Below are 22,357 nucleotides of genomic sequence, written 5' to 3'. Positions count from 1 at the left end.
GGGGGACGGAGGATCTGAAGCGGGCTCCGTGCTGACAGCAGACAGCCCATTGTGGGGTTTGAACTCATGATCTGTGAGATCATGACCTGAGCTGAAGTTGTACGCTTAACCGACTGAGCCACCCAGGCGCCCCGGTAGGTGTAATTCTTTTATAACAAAGGAATGGCTTGGTCAGCATTTCTCAGTCCCAATCTTGTAAACCAAGAGAATATCAGAAATCTCTAACAAGAACTCATGGAAAAAGGGAAGGAAGGGAGAGGCTGGATGAGAGGAGACATAGCTGGGGATGGGAGAGAGAGTGAGACCGTGAGAAGGTCTTTATCCCAGGGTGGGTCAAATACTGTTGAAATGCCCCTCCTACCAGCTCTAGTCTTGAAGCCCTCCCTTGGCTTGGATCTCCACTCCCAGTCTTCTAATTCTTCTGTAAGCCAGTTTAGTTTTTCTCAGAAGCTGCTTTCTCCTAAGACCTATTTTCTTCTTCTTGATAGAAAATGAGAGTGAACATGGTCATTGTTTATATCTGGGCTATGACCAAGGAGGTCTGAGTCCTAGTTTGAGTAATTTCCTTCATTTACATCCCAGCAAAGCTGTTGGAATGTCCCCTATCCTTAAGATGCACCTCCTTGGTAAGAAGAAAAGTATGATTTGACACAATTTTCTGTTAAAATCCCTGGATGCCACAGTGTAATAAGTTAGAAAAGTACTATCATGCTATGAAATGACAAAGAATCCCTGATATTCTTCCCAGGCTAATTGTATGAAGTCTGACAAAGAGTCTAACTGTGAACACGATATGTTGGAAGAGTTAACTGTCAATCCTGTTGATAAGGATTTAGGCCTCAGTGTTCCCCAGGGACCTGATCAGCTTTTGCCATAGGGCTCCATCTCATGTCAAGCTCTGTCATCTGCTACCACAGAGACCATTAGATATTCTACCCCTGGATCGCTGATGAAGCTTGGAGAGGGACACTTGGTGAGATTGCTGGAGTCTCTTACCACATTTGAGGAAGGATGATTTCCATGCCTATATGTCTAGACATCAGAATCTAAGCAGGGACTTAGACTCCAAGGGTCCCCATGGACCTGACTGCAAGTTGAATGCAGCAATAGGAGATGTTTCAGCTCAAGTGCCAATGACTCTGATCAGTAGCGGCTGTCTGGCCTACTCAGGAAAGTGCTGTGATCTATTGGTAATGCCTGGCTTCAGCTTGCACAGGGGAAGAGCAGACCAATATCTCAAGTACTGGCACATCTAGGCCTGGACCGAGGGACCTTACTGATGACAACAGATGAGCTGGACATCTCATTCAGCAGAGGACAAGGGTGCACTGCTATGACAGACTGTCTCCACACTCTGAAATGGGAATCTGTGCCCTGAGGGTGCCCTAGGGGCCAGGGTGTCATATATCATAGCAGCGTCTATTCATCTTAGATTTGATTCTCTTTGGTCTTCTGAATTTTGCTATGTATGTATGTATGTATGTATGTATGTATGTATGTATGTATTTAATTGAGAGCGAGAGAGAATGAGCCGGGGAGAGGGGCAGAGGGGGGGAGAGAGAGAGAATCTTCTGCCTGGTGCAGGGCTTGATCCAATAACCCTGGGATCATGACCTGAGCCAAAATCAAGAGTTGGGTGCTCTGAGCCACCCAGGCACCCCTGAATTTTTCTATTTAAAGAAATTATGAACTAAGCATGTCCTGGTTGAACTTACTTTCTTGAGAAGCCATATATCTGTCATAGGTACTGGGGCATAAGTCCCAACCCAGTAACTGCATAATATTTATGGCTGAGTGTATGTGTATATACATACATGTGTATACATATAGATATATATTTTTTATTTTGAAATAATCGAATACAGAGAAGTTGCAAAAATTAATAGAGAGGATTCCCATATACTCTTTTTTTTAATTAAAACAATTTTTTAACGTTTATTTTTGAGAGACAGAGAGACAGAGGGACAGAGCGTGAGCAGGGGAGGGACAGAGAGAGAGGGAGACACAGATTCTGAAGCAGGCTCCGGGCTCCGAGTTGTCAGTACAGAGCCCAACATGGGGCTTGTACTCACAAACTGTGAGATCATGACCTGAGCCGAATTCAGATGCTTAACTGATTGGGACACCCTGGCACCCCTTCCATATGTTCTTTATGCAGCTTTTCCTAATGTTACAATCTTACATAACCATACTACATGTATTGAAAGCAGGAAATTAACATTGGTAAATATTATTTACTAATCTCTTTATTTGGCTTTTTCCAGTTTTTCCACTACTGTCCTTTTTCTGGTCCAAGATCCCATATTGCATTTAGTTGTCAGATCTCCTTAGTGTCCTTCAGTTTGTGGTAATCCCTTAATCTTTGTCTTTCATGATCTTGACACCTTCAGAGGGTACTGGCCAACTATTTTCTAGAATGTTCCTCAATTTAGGATTGTCTGACATTTTCTTCTGATTAGATTGTAGTTACACATTCTTGTCAAGAATCCCACAGAAGTGCCATCTCACTGTATTATATCAGGAGGTTCATATATAGCTGTGCCCTTTTACTGGTGATGTTAATTTTGATCATTTGGTTAAGATGGTGTCTGTCAGCTTTCTGCAGCTAAAGTTACTGTTTTCTGTTTGTAATCAACAAATATATTGTGGGGAGAAACTTTGAGACTATGCACACATCCTATTTCTCAACATAATGTCACCCAACTAATTTTAGCATTCATCAGTGATTTTTCCCTGTAAAATTGTTACTTTCATATTTGGCTAATGGTGATTTTTAAAATTTATCTCAATACTTCTACATTTATTAATTAGAATTCTTCGGTAAGGAAGAGATACCTTACTCCCATGTATGTATGTTTATATTTATCCCAATTTACTTATGTCAGTATAGACTCACGGCTTTTTCATTTTATTCTGTGTTATAATCCATTACTATCATTATTTTAGTGCTCCAGGTGTCCCATAGTTAGACATTGGGAGCTCCTTCAAGTTGGCTTCTGTGCCCTTTTGACAGGCCTCCTATTAATTTTTTGAGGACTCTCTTTCCAACATCTCAAGATAGTCTAGACTCATATATCTCCCCTGGCCCAGCCCTAGAATAAATAATTTCTCCAAGGATCCCTGGCTTATTTTTCTTTTTTAGAGAATGGTATTTACAAAGAAGAACTGGGCAGTAGATGTGCTCAATGTTGCCAGAGTATCATTGCTTCTAAGGCTGTCTCAGATGAGAGAGCTAAGAAATATGTTTGTATACACCTACATGCACATATACACATACTTATTTTATGCCTATCCATCTGCTTATACATGTCTATATCTCTGTTTGAAAACATATGTATGACTTTATACTGATATTTTAGATGTAATCCAATACCAAAGGATCCATTCTAGACTTCCCCTTTCCTATTTGTAACTACTTTCCCTAACAGTGACCAACTGATTATCATTATCCACAACATATTTGCTCAGTCCTATTATCCACATAGTTTCAGAATTTTCTAGTTCATTCTCTTGTGAAGAACAAATTTACCAACTAGAGTACAATATTTGTGTACAGTTCCTCTTGTCTTTATCTTTACGCTGTTGCTTCAGGTGCGGCTGCTCCTAGAGAAACTCCCATATGGGAATGGGGCCTCAGGCCTCCACGTTACTGTGAAGGAAAGAACTAGAGGAGATCAAGTAAACCAGCTTTTCCCACAGTCAGACCACCCACCTCTATAGCAGGCTCACCAGCCTGGACAAAGGCGAAAATGGGGCCCTGGAAATTTTCCCAGCTGACTCCAGAACTTGTCATCCACCCACCAGGGGACTGGCTCACTGGTGCCTTCTTTTCAGAGGGGGAAGACCAGGTCAACTTCCACTGATTCATAAAAACTTTGGCTCATTTCCAATCCACTGAATATAGTGCAAGGAGCGAAGGTAAGAATGAACCAGAACCACAGAACAGCTGAAGCAACGTATTATACTTTGCTTTCCAGCTCTATGATTTGGATAAAGATGACAAGATCACCTGCAATAAGCTGTCCCAGGTGCTATGCATGATGGTTGGAATGGTTATCTCACATGAGCAACTGAGCAGCATCACAGGACCGTCCAGGAGGCTGGTCAGGGTGCAGATGGTGCCATATCTTTCGCAAAATTTGTTAAGGTTTTGGAGAAGGTGAACATGTAACAGAAAGTGAGCATCCGATTTCTTGACTAAAAGGCTGAGACCAAACTGTTCCTTGCCTTCTAGTATTTAAATACTGGAACTTGAGAGTCCTCCTATCTCCCAGCCCCACCTCTCCCCTATCATCTCTTTTCTCCCAAGATGCCACAGCTGTTGTGTGACAACCCCACGTGTGCTCTGTTAACACAAACCTGCTTTTGGTGTAAATAGGGCATTACAAAACGGCCCACCCACCCTGTTTCTCTTCAGTATCCATTCACCTGTTCCCCATTTATAAATATCATCTCCCCCCAGTTACGCAGCCAAATGCCACAGGCCCCTCCTGTCTGAGAAAGTGAGAGAGGGACTCATGCCAAGAACTGGCCAAGCAAGCTTTCACTGGATGTAGCCTTCCCTTCACCTGGGTTTCAGCATGCTCCTGCAACCTTTTCCATATGTCCTTTGCTTCCTGCTTCTCTGTCGCCCAACATGCCATTCACTTGATCTTTCAGTCTTCCTGCTTTTTATTATGCTTCCAAGTTCCCTCTGTTTTACCTGGCACCGCAAGTCATGCCTGTTAAATGTAGATCTAACTTGACAAGGCGGTTCCGTGGTCTGGCGGCTTTATCTGCCTTTGCTCGCAAATGAGCCTCTGGGATGTTGTATCCTCAGGAGCTTTTTGGGAATCAGCACTTCTCTCAGAAGATTTGACCATCTCGTGATCCTCTGCACTCTGCTCCGTCATCAAAGGGCTGCTGGATGGAGATGTTCTTCTTAAAAGGTGAAAGATGTCGAGCCCAATCTTCTAGGTGGCTTGCCCAGGTCACTCAATGGCCTCTGATTCTTCACACAGAGAGTACCTATATGTGGCTACTCTTGTTCTTCAGAAAATAGCCATATGCCTGCAGGTTTGCTCAGCTTTGGGCCACTGTCGCCACCAGAATGGCTGCTCTCACAATATGCTTGGGGACCTTCTCATGGCTTTTTAGAAAGGAGGCAGGGCACCCTAAAAGCCTCCTTTATTCCCACCTGTGCTGCATGGTTTATGCCTCAGTGTTGCATGCCCTGAGATGTTTTTCACTTCACATTTCCAAGTAGAAGGGTTAGAGTTACAGAGGTGCCTAATTTATCTGTCCAAGAGATTTAAAGATCATCCTAGTGTCCTAAAGGTTTTTGCACTTGGCAAATGATCATGCTGGAAGCCGTAGTCCACTCCCAGTGGAAGTCCAAAGCATTGACTGTATTGTCACATTAGCTGCCTGGTTACGTTGACTACCTCCCTCCCTGTGTAGACCACTGTTAATCCCCTGGAAACGTGGGATCTGACATTGGTGGCATGATATGGTGTGGCATTTTAGACATTTCTGCAAGCCACAGCAGCTTATTTGCCCAAGTCAGCTGAGTTTAGGCCTCACTGAATTAGGCAGTTGCCATCCTGATGTCCAAGTCTGTTCCTTTATGTATCTGCCTGTGGCTAACTTTCTGTGACTCCTAGCTTGCTTGTTTGCTTTCTTGCTTTGGAAGGAAGATGTGCACACAGTTCCTTAGGAAGGGAATGGCTGTAGAACATCACTGCAAAGGAAGGAGAGAGGACTGGGGAACAGAGGAGCAGCCGGGTGGGATGGCTCAAGTATAAATAAATGAGGAATTCCGTAAGAAGTAATCATTTTGGCTTTGTGATCATGTGATGTAATATAGGAATCGTACAAAAGGGAAGAGCTGTCTGATACTCATCTATTCAGTATCTCAGAAGGTCTTTGACTTGAATGTTTAAAGTTCCTAAGTTAATGGCTTTTCTCTCTTTTGGTGTTTGAACTGTTTGAATCCATGGTTATGCCTTATTATCCTATTTAAAATTATATCAATCCATCAATAAATATTTGTGGTTAAAATGAAACAAAGCAAAAATACTTCTTTCCAAAGTTACTTAGGTTTAGCTACTTTCTTCCCCACCTCCTTCAGTGTGATATTCATTTGAAATATAGTTAGGTTTATTTGTTACTCTTTGTTTTCCATTTTGGGTTCTGCTCACATTCTGGTTGATTTTATTTATTGGGCGGGCTGGTACATAAAACATTACCTGGGTTCCAAGAGTTAGACCTACCCAAAAATCTACTCAGAAGTGGCACTCTCCCTAGACTCGACTGCCTCCTTCCCGCCCCCCATTCTTTCTAGCCTGTTTCTGCTTACTGTTGGTAAACCAATCTCATGAGTTTCTGATTTGTCCTTTCTGTGTAGTTAGTTTCGCAGTAATGCTTGTTGTGAAAAAGTGAGTTTGCTCCAACATGATTGATATATCTTGGAGAACGGTCTGAGCTTCATGCGAATTTTGTGTTTGCTTATGGACAGTTTCATGCATGAGAAATTCTAGGTCAACCCAGAAACTGCACCCAGCTGACCTGAGCTGGATAAGAATACATAAAATGCACATACCTCAGACATCTCTGAGTTTCCCTGCTTTACCCTGTGTGTTAGAAGCCACACTTATCCATGCCTGGGGCTACAGCCTTCTGCCCCTTTTGCACCAGCGCACAGAGCTACAGCCCTCCCAATGTTCATTCCATAAGCAGACTTCAGGGCTTTTTCTAGGTAAAGTGACACGTTTATCATATTATAGTTCTTAAGTATTTAACCTGTAAAATTGTGCTACTGCTTTTTCTTATTAGGTTCCTAACTTTTTGTGTATGTGTATCATAGAGGAAGTTGAGTGTTGTGCCCTATGTGCCCCATAAACTGGTTTTTATCATGCAATTTTGCATAGTGGGGAAGTTTTTAGGGATGAGTATATGGTGTTATAGCAGAATTGACTATTTCTTTTACACAAGTAAGTGGATACCTGTATATTTTCTTACATATTCTTCTTTCTAACATGAAGGATAGCATACTGTAGCCACTTTTTTGGGGCTTTGGCTTTTTTTTTTAAAGATACTTAACTTTAGTTTTTAATTATTTATTTGCATATAGTTGACACAAAATGTTACATTGGTTTTGGGCATACAATTTAGTGATTTGATCAGTATATTCATTATGCTGTGTTCACTACAAGTGTAGCTACTATCTGTCATGTTGTTATGCTGCCATTGCAACATCATTGACTGTATTCCTCGGCTGTTCCTTTGATTCCAATGACTTATTCATTCCATAACTGGAAGCCTGTTTTTTTCCTCGCCTCTTCACCCATTTTGCCCAACCCCCCACAGCCCTCCCCTCTGGCAACCATCAGTTTGTTCTCTGTATTTATAGGTCTGATTCTGCTTTTTGTTTCTTTCTTCATTTATTGACTTTTTTTTTTAAGATTCCACTTATGGTAGTTGTCTTTCTTTGTCTTATTACACTTAGCATAAGTGTAATACACGGATCCTGTAGGTCCATGTCTCAAATGGCATGATGTCATCCTTTTTTGTGGCTGTGTAATATTCCATACAGATGTGTCCTTTTTTAAAAATATGCATGCTCTTATTTTTTAAGTTTATTTTTAAATTTATTTTAATTCCAGTATAATTAACATACAGTGTCGTATTAGTTTCAGGTGTACACTACTCACTGCTCATCATAAGGATACTCTTTAATCCCCATCACCTGTTTTACCCATCCCCACCCACCTCCCCTCTGGTAACCATCAGTTCCCTATAGTGAAGAGTCTATTTTTTGGTTTGTCTCTTTTTTTCTTTGTTTGTTTCATTTCTTAAATTCTACATATGAGTGAAATCATATGGTATTTGTCTTTCTCTCATTTATTTCATTTGACATTATACCCTCTCAGTCTATCTATGTTGTTGCAAATGGCAATTTCACTCTTTTTTATGGCTGAGTAATACACACATACACACACACACACACATACACCATCTCTATCCATTCATCTATCGATGGACAATTGGTTGCTTACATAATTTGGTATCGTATGTAATGCTGCAGCAAACATAGGGTGCATGTATCTCTTCATATTAGTGTTTTCATATTCTTTGGGTAAATATCCAGTAGTGGCATTACTGGATTATATGGTAATTCTATTTTAATGTTTTGAGGAACCTCCATACTTTTTTCCACAGTGGCTGCATCAGTTTGTATTCCCAACAGTGCATGAGGGTTCCTTTTTCTCCACTTGTCTTTTGTGCTTTAAGACATTCTGAAAGGTATGATGTGATATCACATTGTGGTTTTTTGATTTGAATTTCCCTGATGATTAGTGATGTTGCACATCTTTTCCTGTGCCAGCCATCTGTATGTCTTCTTTGGAGAAATGTTTGTTCATGTCTTCTGCCCATTTTTAATTGGATTATTTGTTTTTTGGTATTGAACTGTGTAAGTTCTTTATGTATTTTGGATACTAGCCCTTTATTGGATATGCCATTTACAAATATGTTCAGTAGATTGTCTTTTAGTTTTGATGATTGTTTCTTTTGCTGTGCAGAAGATTTTTATTTTTATAATCCCAATAGTTTATTTTTCCTTTGTTTCCCTTTCCTCAAGAGACAAATCTAGGAAAATGTTGCTATGGCCAGTGTCAGAGAAGTTACTGCTTGTGCTGTCTTCTAGGATTTTTATGGTTATGGTTCTAAGTCTCATATTTAGGTCCTTAATCCATTTCAGTTTATTTTTGTGTATGGTCCAGTTTCATCTTTTTGCATATAGCTGTCCAGTTTTCCTAACACCATTTGTTGAAGAGACTTTTTCCAATTGCATTTTCTTTCCTATTTTGTTGGAAGATTAATTGACCATATAATTGTGGGTTTATTGCTGGGCTCTCTGTTCTGTTCTGTTGATCCACGTGTCTTTTTTTTTTTTTTTTTTTTTTTTTTTTTGCCAGTACCATGCTCTTTTGATTACTATAGCGTTACAGCATATCTTGAAATCTGGGATTGTGATACCTCTGGTTCTGTTCTTTTCAGGATTGCTTTTGACTATTTGGGGTCTTTTGTGGTTCCATACACATTTTAGGATTGTTTGTTCTAGCTTTGTGAAAAAATGCTGTTGGTAGTTTGATAGGGATTTGTATTAAATCTGTAGAGTGCTTTGAGTAGTATAGACATTTTAATAATGTTTGTTCTTCCAGTCCATGGGAATGGAATATCTTGCCATTTGTGTCATCTTTAATTTCTTACATTAATACTTTATAGTTTTCAGAGTAGAGCTCTTTCACCTCCTTAGTTAACTTTATTCCTAGGTATTTTATTATTTTTTGTGTCACTGTAAATGGGATTGTTTTCTTAATTTTTTAAATTTAATATAATTTAATTTTTAAATTTACATCCAAGTGAGTTCTTAATTTCTATTTCTCTTACTTTCTTATCAGTGTATAGAAATGCAATGGATTTCTGTATATTGATTTTGCATCCTGAAACCTTACTGAATTCACTCATCAGTTCTAGTAGTTTTTTTGATGGAGTCTTTAGGCTTTTCTGTATGTAGTATCATGTCATCTGTAAATAGTGCAAGTTTCATTTCTTTCTTACCAGTTTGGATCCCTTTTATTTCTTTTTGTTGCCTGATTGCTATGGCTAGGACTTCCAGTACTGTGTTGAATAATAGTGGCAGAGAGTGGACATTCTTGTCTTGTTCTTGACCTTAGGGGAAAAGCTCTAAATTTTCCCCATTGCATATGATGTTAGCTGTGGGTTTTTCATATAGCCTTTATTATATTGAAGTATTTCCTCTAAACCTATTTTGTTGAATGAATGAATATTGTAGTTTGTCAGATGCTTTTTCTGCATTTATTCAAATGATCATAAGGTTTTTTTTTCCTTTTTGATGTGTCATATTGATTTTGTGCATATTGAGCTATCTATGCATCCCTAGAATAAATCCCACTTGATCATGGTGAATGATTTTTTAATGTATTGTTGGATTCAGTTTCCTAATTTTTTTGTCAGGTATTGTTGCATCTATGTTCATCGGAGATGTTGGCCTATAGTTCTCTTTTTTTGTGGTTTCTTTATCTGGTTTTGGTATCAGGGTAATGCTGGCCTCATAGAATGAATTAGGAAACGTTCCTTCCTCTTCTATTTTTTGGAATAGTTTGAGGAGTATAAGTATTAACTGTTTTTTAAATAAAGGGTAGAATTTACCTATGAAGCCATCTGATGCCGGACCTTGGTTTGTTCAGATTTTTTTTTTATTATGGATTCAATTTCATTGCTGGTGATCAGTCTGTTCAAACTTTCTATTTCTTCCTGATTCAGTTTTGGTAGGTTATATGTTTCTAGGAATTTATCTATTACTTACAGGTTGTCCAGTTTGTTGTCATATACTTTTTCATAATATTCTCTTATAATCCTTTGTATTTCTGTGGTGTTGGTTGTTATTTCCTCCTTTTCATTTCTGATTTTGTTTGAGTCCTCTGTTTCTCTCTCTTTCACTCTTTTTTTCTTTTTGATGAGTCTGACTAAACGTTTATTAATTTTGTTTATCTTTTCAAAGAACTAGCTCCTGGTTTCATCAATCTGCCCTATTGTTCTTTTAGTTTCTATTTATTTTTGCTCTGGTCTTTATTATTTCCTTCCTTCTCCTGGTTTTGGGTTTTGTTTGTTCTTTTTCTAGCTCTTTTAGGTGTAAGTTTAGGTTGTTAATTTGAGATTTTTCTTCTGTATGTAGGCCTGAATTGCTATACATTTCCCTCTTAGAACAGCTTTTTCTGCATCCCGTAGATTTTGGACTGTTGTGTTTTCATTTTCATTTGTCTCCATGTACTTTTTGAGTTCCTCTTTGACTTGTGGTTGACCCAATCATTGGTTAGTAGCATGTTATTTAACCTCCATGTATTTGTGCTAGTTCCAGATTTTTTCTTTTGGTTGATTTCTAGTTTCATAGTGCTGTGGTTGGAAAAGATGCATGGAATGACTTCAATCTTTTTGAATTTGTTGACACTTGTTATGTGGCCTAATATATGCTCTATTCTGGATACTACTTATCTCCATTTTATCTAGCTCTCTTGCTGTGATTTTGTCCTGTTCTTTCATTCAGGACATTTTCCTGGGTCTTCCCATTTTGTCTGACTCTCTGTGTTTGTTTCTCTGTGTCAGGAAAGTCAGCTATGTCTCCTGCTTTTGAAAGTAGTGTCCTTATGATGCAGAGGTTCTGTAGTGCCCTGCAGTGCAAAATCCCCTGTTCACCAGAACCTGGCACTTCAGGGGTATCTCCTATGAGTGTTGTATGTGCCCTACTGTTGTGGCTGAGCAGGGTTTGGTTCCTGTGTTGTTAGTGGGCCAGTCTGGGGCCACTTCGGGTTTTAGTTAAGTTAGATCAGGCTTTTGTCAGGGCTGCAGGAGCACCAAAGTGTGGGGCATTTTCCCAATGTTGCGCCCTGAGCTTTCATTAGTGGGTGGGGCTTGTAGTGAGATGCATTGTCTGTCCCCAGCCCGCTGCTGGGGCTGCAGTCAGACCGGTGTGTGTGGTTATCTTCCCCAGGAGTCACTTTGGAGTGGTGCTGGCCCTTCTCTGGGCTGCTTGCACACACCCAGGCTTTGGCACTGCCTTGGATGTGCTCCAGCCAAGGGTATATTGGAGGGGGCAGGTCCGTAGGAGAATGCAGGGGCTGGGCATGTAGCGCCAACAAGATTTGAGCCAGTGCTGTGGGTGGGGAGCTGCAGGTGCCCTGGAAAACTTCTGTGGAATCCTGCTGGGTCGGAGGGGCCAGATCCACAAAAGAGTGCAGGGGGTGGGTGGCAAGCTGTTAGCAAGCTGGGTGGAGAGTGCTGCATGCTGTGGTTCCTGCAGGTGCCTGTGTGTCCAAGCCAGGGATGAGGGATTGGGGAGGGAAATGGGCCTACCAGCTCTTTTGTTCTTGGACAAGTCTTCCAAAGTTCCTTGCCCCTCCAGTACCTGCTCTGAAATGACCAAATCCATCTCCTTTCAGAATACCGCACGTGGTTTTCAAACTGTTCCTTCTATGTTGTACCTCTGTGGGGCTGTTCTTTATACTGTCTCTTTAAGGGCGGGGACTCAGTTTCCTGTTGTGTTCCCAGCTCCTGCAGAGCTGAGCCTGCTGATTTTTAAAGTCTTACTGATCATAAAAATGTGTGAAGCCAGGATCCTCTAGCCTTCAAAGCCAAATGTTATGGGGATTCTTTTTTACAGTGCGGTCCCTGTGGGTGGGGTGCCCGGTGCAGGGTCCTCTTCTCTCCCCTCTTTGGCTTGCAGGTCCCTCCTGTGGACAGTCCTGCCAGTCTGTTTGGCTCCCCACCAAGTCTCAGCCCTTCTTCTTCTCTTTGATATGGCCTCTTTTCTACATTTAGCTGTGATAGTCTGTTCTGCCAGTCTTCTAGTTGTTTTCTGGATTATTTACACTGATGCGGGTGTTTTCTAGTTGTGTCCGTGGGACAGATGAGCCCAGGATCCTCCTCCTCCACCATCTTTCCTGAAGTCTAGATGGGTCCTTTTTATTTTTTCATCCATTCTGCTACCCTGCCTCTCTCGATTGCAGCAGTTAGGCCATTTAGATTTAAAGAAATTAGTGATAGGTATGTACTTATTGCCATTTTTAAATTTGTTTCCTGTGTTTCTTTTTTTAGTTCTTCATTGTTCCTTCTTCTCTTGCTCTCTTTTTTAAGATTTTACTTTTTATTTTTTTTAATGTTTATTTTTGTGACAGAGCACAAGCAGGGGAGGGACAGAGAGAGGGGGGACAGAGGATCTGAAGTGGGCTGTGCAGTGAGCCCAACGTGAGGCTGGAACTCATGAACTGCGAGATCATGACCTGAGCCAAAGTCTGACGCTCAAGTGACTGAGCCACCCAGGGGCCCCAAGATTTTATTTTTAAGTAATCTCTACACCCAATGTAGGGCTCAAACCAACAACCCTGAGATCAAGAGTCGAATGCCCCACTGACTGAACAAGCCATGCATCCCTTGTTCTCCTTTTTTGTGTTTGATGAGTTTCTACAGTGTTGTGTTTGGCTTTCTTTTTATTTTTTATATATCATCAGTTTTGGGTTTGTGGTTATGAGGTTTGGTCATTTCAGTTCAAATACATTCTAAAAAAAGAGGAAAAGAAAAAAAACTTTTTTTTCCATTCTTTTCCCTTTTTTACTCCCTTCTCCACACTTAATGTATATGTTGTCACATTTTACCTCTTTTTATTCATAATTTTTTATGTCTAATTATAGCCATTTCTTTCCCACTCGAAGTCTCTTTAACATTGCTTGTGAAAGTGGTTTAGTGGTGATAAACTCCTTTATCTTTCATTTGTCTGGGAAACTTTATCTCTCCTTCAAATCTAAATGACAACCTTGCCAGTAAAGTATTCTTGGTTGCAGGTTTTTTCCTAAGCACTTTAAAATATCATGCACTCCCTTCTGGCCTGCAAAGTATCTGCTGAGAAATGAGCTGATAGCCTATAGGCTTTTCCCTTGTAGGTAACTTTTTGTTTCTCTTGCTGCTTTAAGATTCTCTCTTTAACGTTTACATTTTAAATATTGTGTGCCCGTGGTGTGGACCTCCTTGGGTTCATCTTGTTTGGAATTCTGTGTCCTTTGGATTTGGATGTCTGTTTCCTTCCCTAGGTCAGGAAAGTTTTCAGTTATGATTTCTTTGAGTACGTTTTCTACACCTTTCTCTCTCTTTTCTTCTAGGTCCCTTATGATGTGAACGTTTGTTCTCCTGATGTTGTCCAAGAGATTTCTTAATCTATCCTCATTTTTAAAAATTCTTTTCTCTTTTTGCTGTTCAGTTTGTGTGCTTTCCATCGCCCTGTCTTCCAGATTGCTGATACGTTCTTCTGCATCTGCTGATCTGCTGTCCACTCTCTCTAGTGTGGTTTTTATTTCAGTTACTGTATTCTGCAACTCTGGTTTTTGAAAATATTTTCTATTCCTTTATTGAAGGACTTACTGAATTCTTCCCTTCTTTTCTCCAGCCCAGTATCTTTATGATCATTATTTTAAATTGTTTATCAGGCATATTGCTTATCTCTTTCATTTAGTTCTTTTTCTGAGGTTTTTTTCTTGTTCTTTCTTTTGGAACATATTCCTCTCTCTCCCCATTTTGCTTGACTTTTGGTGTTTCTATGGATTAAGCAGAAAGGTTAGTTCGCCTAAACTTGAAGGAGTGGTCTTGTATATGTTGTCCCCTCTGTAGACTGTGTGTGTGCTTGGTTACTTTTGCTGGCTGGCTGGAGCTGTGGCTGCATATGTTAGTTACTCTTTTAAACCATGGCTTTTTATAGAAAGAAGAAAAAATAATAAAATTAAAAATTTTAAAGAACTAAGAGGAAAAGAAAAAAAAAAAAATAACACAAATAAAAATCAAACAAGACAAATTAAAAAAAATAAAATAATTTTTTCAATTAAAAACAAAAATGTGGCTTAATTTCTGTGCTCCAGCACACAAGGTGGTTGTGTAGCCCTGGGTTAGCTGAGGTCACAAGCTCACTGTGAGCCAAGCCCTGTTCTGGTCTGGGCTTTTAAAAAAGGTAGAGTGGGAGAGAGCATCCCAGCTGTTCTCTGACCCTTTGAAACCATGACTTTTTTTCTGTGTCCCATTGTGACCAGGGTTGGTGTGGTCTTACATACCCTGGGCTTGCTGAGGTCAAAAGCTCCTGGTGATAACCATACATGCCAGTTACAGCATCCAGACCTACCAGGTATGCCATTCCTGTCTGGGCTTTTAAGGTAGTGGGGGAGAGAGTGCACCCGCAGCTACTTAGCCCTTTTAAACCTGGCTGTTTTTCTGTGCTTCAGTGCAACTGAGGCTGGTGTGGGCTTGCAGACCCTGGGCTCACTGAAGCTGCAAGCCCACTGTGAGGACCAGACCAACCTGTTCCCGTGTCTGGACCCTGCTCCATTCTAGGCTTTTAAGGTGGTGTGGAAACATCAACTGTGCATTCTCCAGTCCCTCTGACCTGGAGAACATTCCCACAGCTCCTGCACTGCTTAGCAGAGTTCTAGTGTTGTGTCTTTTATATGCTAGTTGCTCTTTAAAGCTGTGGCTGTTTTTTTTCTTTGCCCAAGGACAGAGGGATCTGTTCTTGGTTCCTCAGTACTGTCCCTCCCCACTGCTGTTCCCAGCGTGGGTACAGGGGTTCCCTTTGTTACTGTGACTCTTCTCTGTCTTGCTGTTCTCTCCATCTTTGGTTGTTCAGAAGCTGTCCAGTCAGCTCTCACTTCTTCTTCAGGAGGAATTGTTCTATTAAGGTGCAAATCGGTGTGTGTTCCATGGAGGAGGTTAGTTCAGGGCCTTCCTACATTGGTCATCTTGTGCCTGGAACCTTGGGCTTTGCCTTTTTCACTTAAGAATATGTCCTGGAAGTCACTCCTTATTAGTTCAGAAAGATCTTCCTCTTTTTTTTTTTTTTTTTTTTTAACACCTGCACAGTGCTCCTCCACTGTGTGGATGTCCTGTAGTTTATTCCATCACTACAGGTACATGAGCCTCAGAAGAAGGGCTAATATCACTAATAAATAAATACTTCTTAAATACATCCATCTATGTATAGACATCTTGGTCATTTCCGATAGCTTGTGATTTTAAACAACACTACAGTGATTGATCTTTTTGTATTATCAGAGGTGTAGTTTTATTCCCCTCCAGATAGGTTGTACCAAGTTTGCATTTCCACCAGCACTGTTTGTGAGTGCCTGTCTGCACCTACCCGCCCCCAGTTTCACCAATAAAATATATATGTTGTCATATTGTTTAATTTTTGCCGATCTAATTAGGCGATAAATTGTCAGTGTTTGCATTTCTCTCATTGTGAGTTTGAACAGTTTTTCTTAAGTTTAAGCAACATTTTTGTGTTTTTTGAATTGTCTGTTCAAGGCTTTCCCCCATTTTTCTACGAGGTTTTTGTTCCTTTCTTTGTCCCTCAATTTTGAAGAGGTATTTATCTATTAGTGATAATAATCTTTTATCTGTGGTACAAAGTGCATATATTTTCTACCAGTTTTTGCTTATCTTTTGTTTCTGGTGTTTGAGCATGCAAAAATATTTACTGTTCATCAATCTTTTACTGCCCCTGTATTTTGAGTCAGAGTTAGAAAGCCTTTTCCTAGACTGAGGTTAGAGAATAATTCACCTCAAGGTGCTTGGGTGGCTCAGTCCATCGAACATGCAACTGTTGACCTTGGGGTTGTAAGTTTGAGCCCCATGTTGGGTGTAGAGGTTACTTAAAAATAAAACCTTAAAAAAAAAGAATAACTCACCCCTATTTTGCTCCAGTACTTGTATGGTTTCATTTTTTATGTTTAGGTCCCTCATCCATTAGGAACTTAATCTTGTGTATGGTGTGAGGTATGGATCTCATTACATGGCTCTCAACCAGGGGCAATTTTGTCTTCCCAGGGGACGTTTGGTGGCACTGTCTGGAGACATTGTGGGTTGTCACAACGAGGGGGAAGAGTGCTCCTGGCATCTTTTGGGTAGGGGCCCAGCATGCTGCTAAACATCACAATGCACAGGACAGCCCCCACAGCAAAGAATTATCTGACTTGAAACATCAGTAGTGCCAAGACTGAGAAACTCTGGTGAAATTTTTCTACCAGTTCTACCATCATTAAAAAAAAGCTCCCATCTTTTGCCTCAGTGTTTTGAGATACTGCCTTTATCGTAGATTATATTTTCATATATACTTGGGTTGATTTCTGGATTTTGTATTCTTTTCTACTGGTATGTTTTTCTACTCATGTATCAGTACCACACTATCATAATTATAAAGGCTTTAAAGATATTTTAATGCCTGGTAGAGCTACTCACCCTTATTGGTTTCCTTTGTCACTGTTTTCCTGGCTATTCTTGTATGTTTGTTTTTCCATGAGAACTTTAGTATCAATGGGTCTAACTCCATTTAAAAGGAAGCTTATTGGTATTTTTATTGGGATTGGATTAAATTTATGAATTAACTTAGAACTGACTTGCTTATAATGCTGAATCGTTCTATCCAAGGACAAGGGACATCCTTCCATTTGAGAAAGTCTAATTTTGTGTCTTTTAGGAATGCTTTATAGTTTTTCTTATACAGGTTTTGCACATTTCTGGTAAATTAATTCCTAAGTGTTTAGTCTTTGTTATTGCTATACACGGAGTTTTCTCTACTATTAGGTCTTTTAATTGGCTATCATTTGTGTAAATGAAGGGTATTGATTTTTGTGTGTTTGTATCCTACTACCTTACTGAATTCTTTTACTGTTTGAGTTTTATCATTGATTGTCTACCAGGAAAATCCTATAGTATCATATCATCTGCAACTAGATATAGCTTTACTTCTTCCTTCCTAATTCTTATGCCTGTAATTGATTTATTTTGTCTAATTCATTGATTAATCTCTCTAGTAAAATGCTAATTAGTAGCAGAGATAGTGAGCATCTTTGCCTTGTTCCTGATTTTAGTGGAAATGCCTGTAGTGTTTCCCCATTAAGATACTGGCTTTAGGACTAAGGTGTACATATTTTATTGTGTTAATGAAGTACCACTCAATTCCTATTTTCTCAAGTCTTTTTATAAAAATAGGTGTTAAATTTTATTTAAGGCCTCTCCAGAATCTATGGAGATAATCATATGGGTTTTTTTTTCCTTTAGATCAATTAATATGGTATATGATACTAATAGATTTCTTAATATTAAACCAACCTTCCATTCCTAGAATAAATCCCATTTGGTCATGGTATATTAATTTCTTAATGTGGTATTCTGTTTGCCAACATTTAGTTTAGTATTTCCGCATTAATAATCATGAGTGATATTGGTCTATGGTTCCCTCCCCCTCCCTTCCTCCCAGTCTTTACCAGGTTTAGGTATCAAACCTTCATAAAAGATTTATAAAAGAAATGGGGAAGTTCTACTTTATTTTAAGTGCTCTGAAACAATTTGTAGGGCATTGGGATTATCTAAACTTTGAAGGTTTAGTAGAATTCCTCTGGAAAACCATCTGGCGGCCTGAGATTATCTCCTTTGCCACCCTTGAAGAAGGAGGAGTCCCAGATGGACTTTAAAGTTGGGAAACAAACCTTGACTCTTCAGCTGACAGAGGGTTTTTTTAAAAAGCTAAATTGTGTGGTCAGTTTCCTGTGCATTCCCCTTGGAGAACTTTTATTTAAATCACATGTCAAGAAACCAAGCACCCCCTCTTTCCACTTGTAAGAGCTATGAGGCTGCTTTGGAGCCATCACCAGATAAAAACAGAGGACACTGTAGCTCTTGAAAATTTACAATATCCCAGTGCACCCTTAGGAGCTCAGTACAGTGCCCTGGAGTACCTCAGCACACAGTTTGGGAACCACAGGTATGTAAGCCTTCCCGTCTTTTTCCTACACGTGTGTGTGTGTGTGTATATATATATACTCACATATACACTCATATTTTTTGAGCTCATACTATACACAGTTTTATACACTGTTTAAAAATCTCTGATAAAATATATACATTTTCCATTTCATTGAGTGTTCTTTTTTTTTTTTAATTTTTTTTAAGTTTATTTATTTTTAACAGGGACAGAGAGCGAGCATGAGCTGGGGAGGGGCAGAGAGAGAGAGGGAGATACAGACTCCGAAGCAGGCTCCAGGCTCCAAGCTATCAGCACAGAGCCTGATGCGGGGCTCGAACTCACAAACCGTGAGATCATGACCTGGGCCGAAGTCGGATGCTTAACTGACTGAGCCACCCAGGCGCCCCATTGAGTGTTCTTTTATAACACTATTTTTGATATTGTATTCTATCCTAGAATATATCAGAATTAAGTATCTTCCGTGGACATTTAACATAACTATTTTTCCTGTTCAAAACAGTGCTTTGATGAACACCTTAGTGAATACATCTTTGCATACAGTCCCATTATTGCCTGGGGATAAATTCCTACACATAGAATTGCTGAATCAAAGAGTATTTTTTTAAAGATTTTATTTTTTTAACTAATCTCTATACCCAACGTAGAGCCTGAACCCACAACCCCAAAATCGAGAGTTGCATGCTCCACTGACTGAGCCAGCCAGCTGCCCCATCTTACAGGTTGTTTTTTTTTTGGCCACTTTTATTTACTTTTTATTGAAGTATAATTGAGACACAATGTTACATTAGTTTCAGGGGTACAACAGTGACGTGACAAGTCTATGCTGCATTATGCTATGCTCACCCCAAGTGTAGCTACCATCTGACATCATACAACACTGTTATAATACCATTGATTTTATTCCCTGTACTGTATCTTTTATCCTCATGAGTTATTCTATATCTGGAAGCCTGTGCCTCCCACTGCCCTTCACCCATCCCTGGCAACCATCAGTTTGTTCTCTGTATTTATGGGTCTGTTTTCTGTTAATTCATTTGTTTTGGTTTTTAGATTCCACATAGAAGTAAAATCATATGGTATTTGTCTGACTTCACTTAGCATAATTTAGTATCTTATAGTTTTGACAATTATTGGGAAATTGCCCTCTAGAAAAAGTGTAACAACTTATACTCCCTCCAGTCTTATATGTGACTATATGTTAGAGTTTATCCTGATTATGAATATAGTTTCAGATATTTGTTTGTTTTAGGCACTATGCTGGGAACTTTTTCATATACAATTTAATTGTATTTATATAACATTGTATTAAGTCTTCTTAACAACCCTCTAAAATTGAAGTTATTATCCCCATTTTACAGACAAGAAACTGGGACTCAGAAAGATGTAACTTTTTCAAAATCACACAACTGAGAAAATGGTAGGGCTGGGATTTAAATCTAGTTAGACCCATAATCTTATTACTGTATATCACTAATACTTCACGAACTTGATTGGCTATTAATGATGGTGATGTCCAATACATATTGAGTACTTATTGTGCATCAGGTACTATTCGCGTGTACTAACACATTCAATCTTTGTTTCACACCTGTGAGGTACTGTGTACTATTAACCCTGAGACACTGAAATGATTAACTTGTCCAGGGTCACACAGCTAGCTAACAAACGGTAGAGCTGGTGCTCACATCCAGGCAGTTTGACTTCACAGTCTATACCATTAATGAGCAAACTACAGTGTGTAGGGTGCAGGGTTGTGGAAGATCATGTATCAGAATCTCATTAGGAATGCTTTTTTAAAGGAAGAAAAAAAATGGCTCAACTAAAGTCTCATAGATGAAAGGAGAGTTACTGTCTAAGAAAACGTGTATCCAGCAATTTGCTGTGTAAGAAAAGGTCTATCTAGCAGTTTGGCTGCAAATGTCTGGTCCCTGTCCCCGCAGCCTTTTCTCTTGCAGCAATGTGCAGCCCTTGTGAGCCTAATGCATAGATCTGTGTTCTGTATTCTGCGTCCCCTCCAGGTCTGAGGGGTAGAACTTGAATGGAAGATCTTCCAGTGAACTTGGTGACCCAAACTCAGAGAAATGAAACAGTTAAAATTTCCCCAATTACTTGGAAATACTAAGTATTATCATTTGAGGTGGGTACACTTTCTGGTTTACATAAGTATGATCTAGACCTCTTCTCTTCTTGATGTTTGTTGGGTCAATGAAGCACCTTCATTGTTATTCATGATTTTAGGCCTTTTCCTAGAGCCTTACTTTGGTATTTAGACTTTATTAAAAATTATGCAGATTATGACAAATGGTGATATTTTTATGTCATTTCTGTAAATGTTCAACATTCTTCTCTCTCACCCGCCCCCCTGGAAAAAACAACTTAATGAGCCACAAAACATGTTATAATGAATGGAAAAATATTTTTAGCATTTTTATGCAGAAAATGCCTCATTAAAAGCAAATGCTTTAGCAAGCAGATTTGAGCTTAATAAGAACTTTTGTCGAGCAGGGGCTTTTGTGACAAATCACTAGCATGTGTAACTGCTCTATATTAAGACCTAGAAAGCCCTAAGAGTCTGTCACCTTCCTTTCTTACCCCTGGGCTGCACCGCAGCAGTGTAGTTGAGTGTGCTATGGCACAGAGTAGACTCGGTGAACCTGAAGTCTGTGAAGCCTAATGTCTGTGTGTTGTTCACTATCACTCACTGTTTTATCCGGATATGGTACATCATGCAGATTCATTTAGATGAAGTCTCTTCTCAGCTGCATGTTTGGTGTCATGTGGTCCAAATATTTCGCATCTATTTTGCATAGTGTAAAAACCATAAAGGTGCAGGGTGTATTATCCTACATACAAACTTCATTTCATGTGAAAACCTCAACTTGGACCCACACTTGTAACTTCTTTAGATTTTGGCCTCAAACCAGAATGACAAAGGAGCAGGGATCCACCCACTCTGGCAGCCATGTGGGCTGACTGGGTCACAGAAGTCATCGCCCCTCCTCAGAGGGTCCGGTCCCAGTCCCTGCAGCCTTTTCTCTTGCAGCAATGTGCAGCCCTTGTGAGCCTAATGCATAGATCTGTGTTCTGCGTCCCCTCCAGGTCTGAGGGGTAGAACTTGAATGGAAGATCAATTCTATAGGTGAGCACTTATCCCCACCGAGGCCTTAGAAAGCACACCCAGGGTGATGGGCTTTGTAGGTGTTCTGGGCTCATCTGTGGTCCATCCTTGGGGCTTGGGCTGCATTACAGCCACACCCACCCAGGCAAAGCTGAAATCACTAGGAGTGAGGGGGGCCCTCTGGTAACTGGTTACCCTGCAGAACTAGCCTCCCTTACAGAATGGGGAAGCATAAAATGATGAAATGGTTCATCTTCATATGTTAAGTTTTCACATCATTTTTTTCTCAGCCCACCCCCACCGAGTCATCCACACGATCGCCTGCCAGTTAGCGCTTAACATTCAACAGTAACAGTTAACATATATCGAGGTCTTACTCCGTGCCTGGCACTGTGCTACATTCTTTCCATGTCTTATCTCATTTCACCCTCAAACTTTATGAGGTAGATGCTGTTAATATCCCCATCTTAGGAGGGAACTGAGGGCTAAGAAGGAACCTGCCCTACGTCTTTTAGCTTGTATGCAGGAAATCTGGTGTTTGAAGCAAGTTTTTCCCTCCGACGTTAGAGTCCTTAATTATTGCTTTGCTGCATTGTGCAACCAGTTACCTAAAAAAATACTTCTGAATCCCCACTCTATTCTCCAAAAGACACATGAATGAAAGAGGGGAGAAGAAACTCCAGTTGCTCTCAAATGCCCATGATTTGCTCTCTCACGTGGCCCAGCTTCATCCACTGTGACTCCCAAGACCCACTCATGCTTTCTGATGAGCAAGGACAGGGCTGCTGGCTGGCCGCCAAGCTCACCGTTAAGAAGTGCCGGTCCTTTACTTCGCGCCTCCTCTGGCTGTGAGCTGGGGGGTAGGCTGGCAGTGGAGG

The 22,357-nt window shown here is 40.1% G+C and overlaps 1 pseudogene; it reads left to right on the top strand.

Moving 5' to 3' along the window:
• Nucleotides 1-3,625: 3,625 nt before the first annotated feature.
• Nucleotides 3,626-4,201, top strand: LOC124509621 (calcineurin B homologous protein 1-like; annotated as a pseudogene).
• The last annotated feature ends 18,156 nt before the right edge of the window (nt 4,202-22,357 follow it).

Source organism: Lynx rufus, unplaced genomic scaffold, assembly GCF_022079265.1.
Source record: "Lynx rufus isolate CCGP_SWC_20201006 ecotype Redwood Valley unplaced genomic scaffold, mLynRuf1.p SCAF_14, whole genome shotgun sequence".
Lineage (NCBI taxonomy): Eukaryota > Metazoa > Chordata > Mammalia > Carnivora > Felidae > Lynx > Lynx rufus.
Note: the sequence above shows the minus strand (reverse complement) of the source record. Positions and strands in the feature narration are given on the sequence as shown.